General features: G+C 41.8%; 1 long non-coding RNA gene across 1 annotated transcript; it reads left to right on the top strand.

Annotated features, from left to right (window-relative positions):
* The first annotated feature begins 4,039 nt into the window (after positions 1-4,039).
* On the top strand, positions 4,040-7,326 carry LOC123058569 (uncharacterized). Its single transcript, XR_006427240.1, has 4 exons — positions 4,040-4,516; positions 4,873-4,963; positions 5,570-5,693; positions 5,804-7,326. It is a non-coding gene; the product is annotated as an uncharacterized lncRNA (long non-coding RNA).
* Positions 7,327-7,668: the final 342 nt, after the last annotated feature.

Raw genomic sequence — 7,668 nt, 5'->3', positions numbered from 1 at the left:
ATCAAACGTCACAACGTAACTGGGTGATTATAAAGGTGCTCTACAGGTGTCTCCAAAGGTACTTGTTGGGTTGGCGTATTTCGAGATTAAGATTTGTCACTCCAATTGTCGGAGAGGTATCTCTGGGCCCTCTCGGTAATGCACATCACTTAAGCCTTGCAAGCATTGCAACTAATGAGTTAGTTGCGGAATGATGTATTACGGAACGAGTAAAGAGACTTGCCAGTAACGAGATTGAACTAGGTATTGAGATACCGACGATCGAATCTCGGGCAAGTAACATACCGATGACAAAGGGAACAACGTATGTTGTTATGCGGTTTGACCGATAAAGATCTTCGTAGAATATGTGGGAGCCAATATGAGCATCCAGGTTCCGCTATTGGTTATTGACCGGATACATGTCTCGGTCATGTCTACATAGTTCTCGAACCCGTAGGGTCCGCATGCTTAACGTTTCGATGCCGGTTATATTACGAGTTTATGAGTTCTGATGTACCGAAGTTTGTTCGGAGTCCCGGATGAGATCACGGACATGACGAGGAGTCTCGAAATGGTCGAGACATGAAGATTGATATATTGGACGACTATATTCGGACACCAGAATGGTTCTGGGGGTTATCGGATATATACCGGAGTACCGAGGGGTTACCGGAACCCCCCGGGGGTTATTGGGCCTCATGGGCCCAAAGTAGTGGAAGAGGAGAGGCAGCAGGAGGTGGCGCACAGCCCCCCTTGCCCCCAATCCGAATTGGGAAGCCCCCCTTGCCCCCAATCCGAATTGGGAAAGGGAAGGGGGCGCGACCCCCCTTCTCCTTCCTTCTCTCCACCTCCTCCTTCCCACTTCTCCTAGTTGGAATAGGAAAGGGGGGCAAAACCTACTTGGAGTAGGATTGCCCCCCCTTGGGCGCGCCTCCTCCTCTTGGCTGGCCCCCTCCTCCTCCACTTCTTTATATACGTGGCCAGGGGGCACCCCATAGACACAACAATTGATCTCTTGATCTCTTAGCCGTGTGCAGTGCCCCCTTCCACCATAATCCACCTCGATCATATAGTAGCGGTGCTTAGGCGAAGCCCTGCGACGGTAGAACATCATCATCGTCACCACGCCGTCGTGCTGACGGAACTCTCCCGTGAAGCTCTACTAGATTGGAGTTCGCGGGACGACATCGAGCTGAACATCTGCTGAACTCGGAGGTGCCGTGCGTTCGGTACTTGGATCGGTCGGATCATGAAGACGTACGACTACATCAACCGCGTTGTGCTAATGCTTCCGCTTTCGGTCTACAAGGGTACGTAGACAACACTCTCCCCTCTCGTTGCTATGCATCACCATGATCTTGCGTGTGCGTAGGAAATTTTTAAAATTACTACGTTCCCCAACAAGAAGTAGGTCGGTGGAGCTGAGAGGGGCCCATGAGGGTGGGGGCGCGCCCTGGGGGGGCAGGCGTGCCTCCCTGCCTCGTGGCCACCTTGTTTCTTTCTTGACATCTACTCCAAGTCCCTGGATCAGGTTTGTTCCAAAAATAACTCTCCTGAAGGTTTCATTCCGTTTGATATTCCTTTTATGTGAAACACTGAAATAGGCAAAAAACATCAATTTGCACTGGGCCTTGGGTTAGTAGGTTAGTCTAAAAATAATATAAAAGTGTATAATAAATCCCATTAAACATCTAAAACATATAATATAATAGCATGGAACAATCAAAAATTATAGATACGTTGGAGACGTATCAAGCATCCCAAGCATTCCCAAGCTTAATTCCTGCTCGTCCTCGAGTAGGTAAATGATAAAAAAAACATAATTTTTGATGTGAAATGCTACCTAGCATAATTCTCAATGTAATTTTCTTTATTGTGGCATGAATGTTCAGATCCGAAAGATTCAAGACAAAAGTTTAATATTGACATAAAAATAATAATACTTTAAGCATACTAACTAAGCAATCATGTCTTCTCAAAATAACATGGCCAAATAAAGTGCATACCTACAAAATCATATAGTTTGGTCATGCTCCATTTTCGTCACATAGGAATGCTCTCATCATGCACAACCCCGATGACAAGCCAAGCAATTGTTTCATACTTTAATAATCTCAAAAAATAATAATTCAACTTTCACGCAATATATGAGTGTGAGCCATGGATATAGCACTATTGGTGGAATAGAATATGATGATGGGGGTTATGTGGAGAAGACAAAAAAGGAGAAAGTCTCACATCGACGCGGCTAATCAACGGGCTAGGGAGATGCCCATCAATTGATGTCAATGCAAGGAGTAGGGATTGCCATGCAACAAACGCACTAGAGCTATAAATGTATGAAAGCTCAACAAATGAACCTAAGTGGGTGTGCATCCAACTTGCTTGCTCACGAAGACCTAGGGCATTTGAGGAAGCCCATTGTTGGAATATACAAGCCAAGTTCTATAATGAAAAATTCTCACTAGTATATGAAAGCGACAAAACAAGTGACTCTCTATCATAAAGATCATGGTGCTACTTTGGAGCACAAGTGTGGAAAAAGATGATAGTAGCATTGTCCCTTTTTATTTCCTTTTTTTCTTCTTTTTATTTTTTGGGCCTTTCTCTTTTTCTTTTTTTTATTTGGGACAATACTCTATTAATGATGATCGTCACACTTCTATTTATTTACAACTCAATGATTACAACTTGATACTAGAACAAAATATGACTCTATATGAATGTCTTCGGCGGTGTACCGGGAAGGGCAATAAATCAAGAGTGACATGTATGATAAATTATGCATGGTGTCTTTGCCATAAATACGATGTCAACTACATAATCATGCAAAGCAATATGACAATGATGAAGCGTGTCATAAATGAAATGGTGAAAAGTTGCATGGCAATATATCTCAGAATGGCTATGGAAATGCCATAATAGGTAGGTATGGTGGATATTTTGAGGAAGATATAAGGAGGTTTATGTGTGATAGAGCATATCATATCACGGGATTTGGATGCACCGGCGAAGTTTGCACCAACTTTCAAGGTGAGAAAGTGCAATGCACGATACCGAAGAGGCTAGCTATGATGGAAGGATGAGAATGCGTATAATCCATGGACTCAACATTAGTCATAAAGAACTCACATACTTATTGCAAAAATCTACAAGTCATCAAAAATCAAGCATTACGCGCATGCTTCCAGGGGGATAGATTGGTAGGAAAAGACCATCGCTCGTCCCCGACCGCCACTCATAAGGAAGACAATCAAAGAACACCTCATGTTTTAAATTTGTTACTCAACGATTACCATACGTGCATGCTACGGGACTTGCAGTCTTCAACACAAGTATTTCTCAAATTCACAACTACTCAACTAGCAGAACTTTAATATCACCATCCTCATTAAGGACAGTATAACCGCACCTAATCCCTGCCCTCAAAGCGATTTGGGTTTTCGGCCGTCCGTTTTATTGATCCGGGAGTTCCTGGCCGTCAGATTTGGTGTCAAGGCAATCTGTTCCATGATCTATTTAAACTGGCCCAGCTGTCCTGTGGGGGAAAGTATCTAGTGCTTCCAGGCTTAGGGTGCTCCCGGTGCTCCAAATGTCCGAAAACATTTTTAAAATGTTTAAAAAATTCTGAAAAAAATGCAGCAGATCGACGGAACATCAATGTCTCTTGTCACAAAATTTCAAATCAAAATTCGAAACATTGCTCGAGATACAAAAATGACAAATTTTTATACATAACATAAGTTGGGCTTTAGTTTTGGCCCATTATCACATTGATGTCAATTTTGTCATTTTTGTATCTCGAGCAATGTTTCGAATTTTAATTTGAAATTTTGTGACAAGAGACATCAATGTTCCGTCGATGCGCTGCATTTTTTCAGAATTTTTTTAGTATTTTAAAAAATGTTTTTCGCAACGGAGCACCGGGAGCACCCTAGGCCTGGGAGCACTAGATACTTTCCCGTCCTGTGGGCTGCTGCTCAACGGGCCGAAACGGACGCCTCTGGTGCACTGGGCCATCGGCCAACCCATTCTACTGCGTGGGCTTCGAGGAATCCATCGAAGGATCGACCGACGTGGCGGTCTTCCTCCATCCAGCGGCAGCGGCTCCAGCCTAGGCGAGCCTCGCGAGGGATTCCGACGCGGCTGGGGATCAATCCGAGGCGAGGCTTGCCAGTGATCCAACGACGGAGGGGATCGATCCGAGGTGAGGCATCCGGCCTCCATCTGAGGCGATGCGCGCGAGGATCCGGCGATCGACAGGATCCCGCCGCGTAGCAGATGGGCGACGTTTCCTCTTTGCCGTCACCGTTGCTCCTTGCCGCAGCCACTCGTGGCCATGGCGGCCAGGGTTCACCTCCAACCTCGGCGCGTCCCCTCCTCCCACTCGCCTCGCCCCCCACCCCACCCCCCAGCAATGAGGAGGAGCAGCCGGTGCCCCCGCCCCCGAGTTCGCCGACGACGCCGTCCTCCGGCCCAAGCTTGCTGTTACTGCTCCTCCTCTCCTCTGTCCATGGCTTCCCCAAGCAGTAAGGTAATATCACCTCTCATCTCCTGTCCTCTGTGATCTGCATTCCTGATTCCTCTGATGATTTGATGGTGTCTCACCAATATGTGATTTTGATGATCCAACACATTAAGATTTGAGTAAAGAAATAAGGAATACTTTAATGTCGGATTGTTATTAAAGTTTGAAATTTGTTTCAATCAATCAACGGTTCTTTGCTTACTGTAAATTAAATTTGCTAGCTGGTCATATCATGTAGCTTCTGCATCCTGAATACAATCTCACCAAGTATATTATTTGATACCTTTTGTTTTTTCACTGGATTTCAGTAAGAGCAGAGACCTATATTATTTGATACCTTTTGTTTTTTCACTGGATTTCAGTAAGAGCAGAGTCCTAATTCAACAGGCCTCTTGATGAACGGAGAGGGGCTGCAGGGGAAGAGCCAGGCAATTTCAAATCTTGGGAGCTAAGGTTTGTTCATCTGACACATCCCTGGTCCAGTACAGTTCTCTAGCATTAGGTGGCAATTGATTGTCTTCTTGTGGTTTGCTAATTGCAGAACAATAGGCCGCCCTAAAAGAAGAGAGTTTTGATTTTAATCTACGCATGTCCTGTTGCCAACTATTGTCATGACCGTACCTTACAATCTTTCATATAGATGCATTTATCTATTATGTAGGTATTTGAACAGACTTTTGTGTTCAAGTGGGCTTCTTTAGATGTGTTGACGGCAGTTAGATTTCTAATTGTTGCAGCGACATGCATGATATATATGTTATCTCCCTGTTGGCTGTGCATAACCAAGTGTACGTAATCCTTATTTCTTTACTATATATTAAACATCATTGGAAGTATATCTTCTATCTACAAGCCTAAAAGACCACTATTTGGGTAGTTCAGTGGTAAAAAATAGTACTATGTCCTAGAATTTTTTTTTATAGATAAGTACATTTTTTTAAACACGGGCAAGGCAGATTCCAGTTTAAATTGTAAAACTAAATTTGGAATAAGTATGAACTAAGCAGGATGATATATACGCAAGGGTTTCTTAATGCACTGTCATGCTCTTTTGCACAGTTTTTCTATATGGATGTGACGCTCCATCAGCTTCCACATACGGCATTTGGAAAAGTTGTTAATGGTGGAAAAAATGATGTGGACAATTAATAAGACACAACTGGGATGCAAAAGCATACTGATGGTTAGTATTTACTTGGTACCAGACACTTGCAGTAATGTCAGTACGTATGTAGCAAATACTTTTATCGTCGTCGCTGCAGCTCGTATAACCATACATTCCTTTCTCGGCAGCTCCTGAGAGAAGACGAATTCACCATTTCAGAAGGAAGTGAGCCTCCTTAGTTTTACCTACATTCTTAAACACACAATCTGCAAAATCATCTGTACGTTTTTTCTTTTCTTTTTTCCACAAGGTATTTGGTCTTAGTTTATTATGCAGATTGCATAAGTTAATGTTCTTTGTGATTGGACGCGTACATACATACAATTATTTTGTTTCAGAGATAAATTGCATCTTGCTCGGATTCTTTGATTGCAGATACACACCAAAATAAGTTTTCCATTTTAAAGGATGGAGTTCGAGCAATTTTTTTACCTATCTGGGCATTTTTTTTCTTCAGAATTTTACTACAAACATTGCTTTATTTGTAGAAGTGGCGACCACACTGACATCGATTGGTACCTTTGGGGAGGGTCTTAGAGGTCACAAACCTTAATGTGATATTGTCTTTTGAAATTGTTATCTTGCCTAATTTGTCTTTTCATCCATTAGTTGGCGTACTATACTATCTTTCTACCACTTTGTTCTATAGAAGTATAGAACCCAACTTTTCAAGCCTTTGACTTGTTTTCACTCTGCAATTCATCGATTCTGTTCACTCTGTAGTTTAGAGTGTATTCTGGACAAAATGTTGACATTTTCTATTCGGCTCTCTATTCAACCATCCTTATATTGTGATGCCGTGCTATATAGAGTTACCTGATATTAAGCTTTTCATTGTGTATACCCATGCTAGAAACAAGTATGTACTTTTAACGGTTGATAGGCTATCAATTATTATGATTTACATTCTACATTTCATTAGTATACGTATTCATCCATGTGATTCTTTATGCGAATTTTGAGGCTGCCAGGCTAGATATCGAGAAAATTGTGGTTTGGGAGTGACAAGATGCACTGTTGAGTAGTTGGACTTCGCCCATGGTATTGTCTTCTCGATTTCTAACAAAGGAGAACAATACAAGTTGATGGAGAGGAATACTATTTTATTACGATGTTTTTTAAAGTGCACAACTGATAATGTATCGAAGTGGTACACATGGAAGATAAATCTCAATATGTGGCAATCTTTGTATATATTAAAAATGAAATTTTGCTAGCCGGAGGAAATTCTTCTCATTGAATATGATATATACATAGTTTAGTTGCTATAATTTTGTGCTGGTTGTTCCATCTTGGAAAGCAATTGTCCAATTGCAGGCTGATTAAGTTGTAGCTTGACTAAGGGTGCATTGGCTCTCCATGTTGTTCGGCACAAATTATTGTGAAACATCACCTTGGTCATGCAAAGCTGAACTGGAGATCTGAAGAGAGAAATTCAGTGTAGCTGAATTACAGCCTTTTCTATTGCCTATTAGCCTCGTCTCGCACAGGAAAAGCTGAATTGCCCTTGCCTACACTCATGTATTACATTAACAGTCTCCTACGTACGCCTACTTTGTGTTTTTGTATAACTACCAAATCATAAAGAACACTATTGCTATTACTATATATATATATATATATATACAACCCTTCTATAGGCCTGAATTATCCAAAGTTATGGCAATGCATTGCCCGCTGTTATCTTGTGTATGTGTTGCACTTTCAATGATGCAACTTCTTACACTATTAGGGGAAATCATCTATGATGCTGCCTTGATAATGATCAATTACAAAAAGGAATATCCAGCAATGTTCAAACTCCCGATCCAATCCCCTCACATGAGAGACATAAAGGTGAACCAAATTCAAGTTAAGACCCAAGTTTAACAAACTCAGTCCTTTCACACCATTGCACTACTTGAATCTTTTATAGTCGTTCAATATATAGGCACTTTATACAAATATAACTTCAATGTTTCTCTGCCACTATGTTTTATGACAATATATTTAT

Source organism: Triticum aestivum, chromosome 3A (genome assembly GCF_018294505.1).
Source record: "Triticum aestivum cultivar Chinese Spring chromosome 3A, IWGSC CS RefSeq v2.1, whole genome shotgun sequence".
In the NCBI taxonomy this organism is placed as follows: Eukaryota; Viridiplantae; Streptophyta; class Magnoliopsida; order Poales; family Poaceae; genus Triticum; species Triticum aestivum.
The sequence above is the reverse complement of the archived record's forward strand: the minus strand, read 5'-3'. Positions and strand labels throughout refer to the sequence as shown.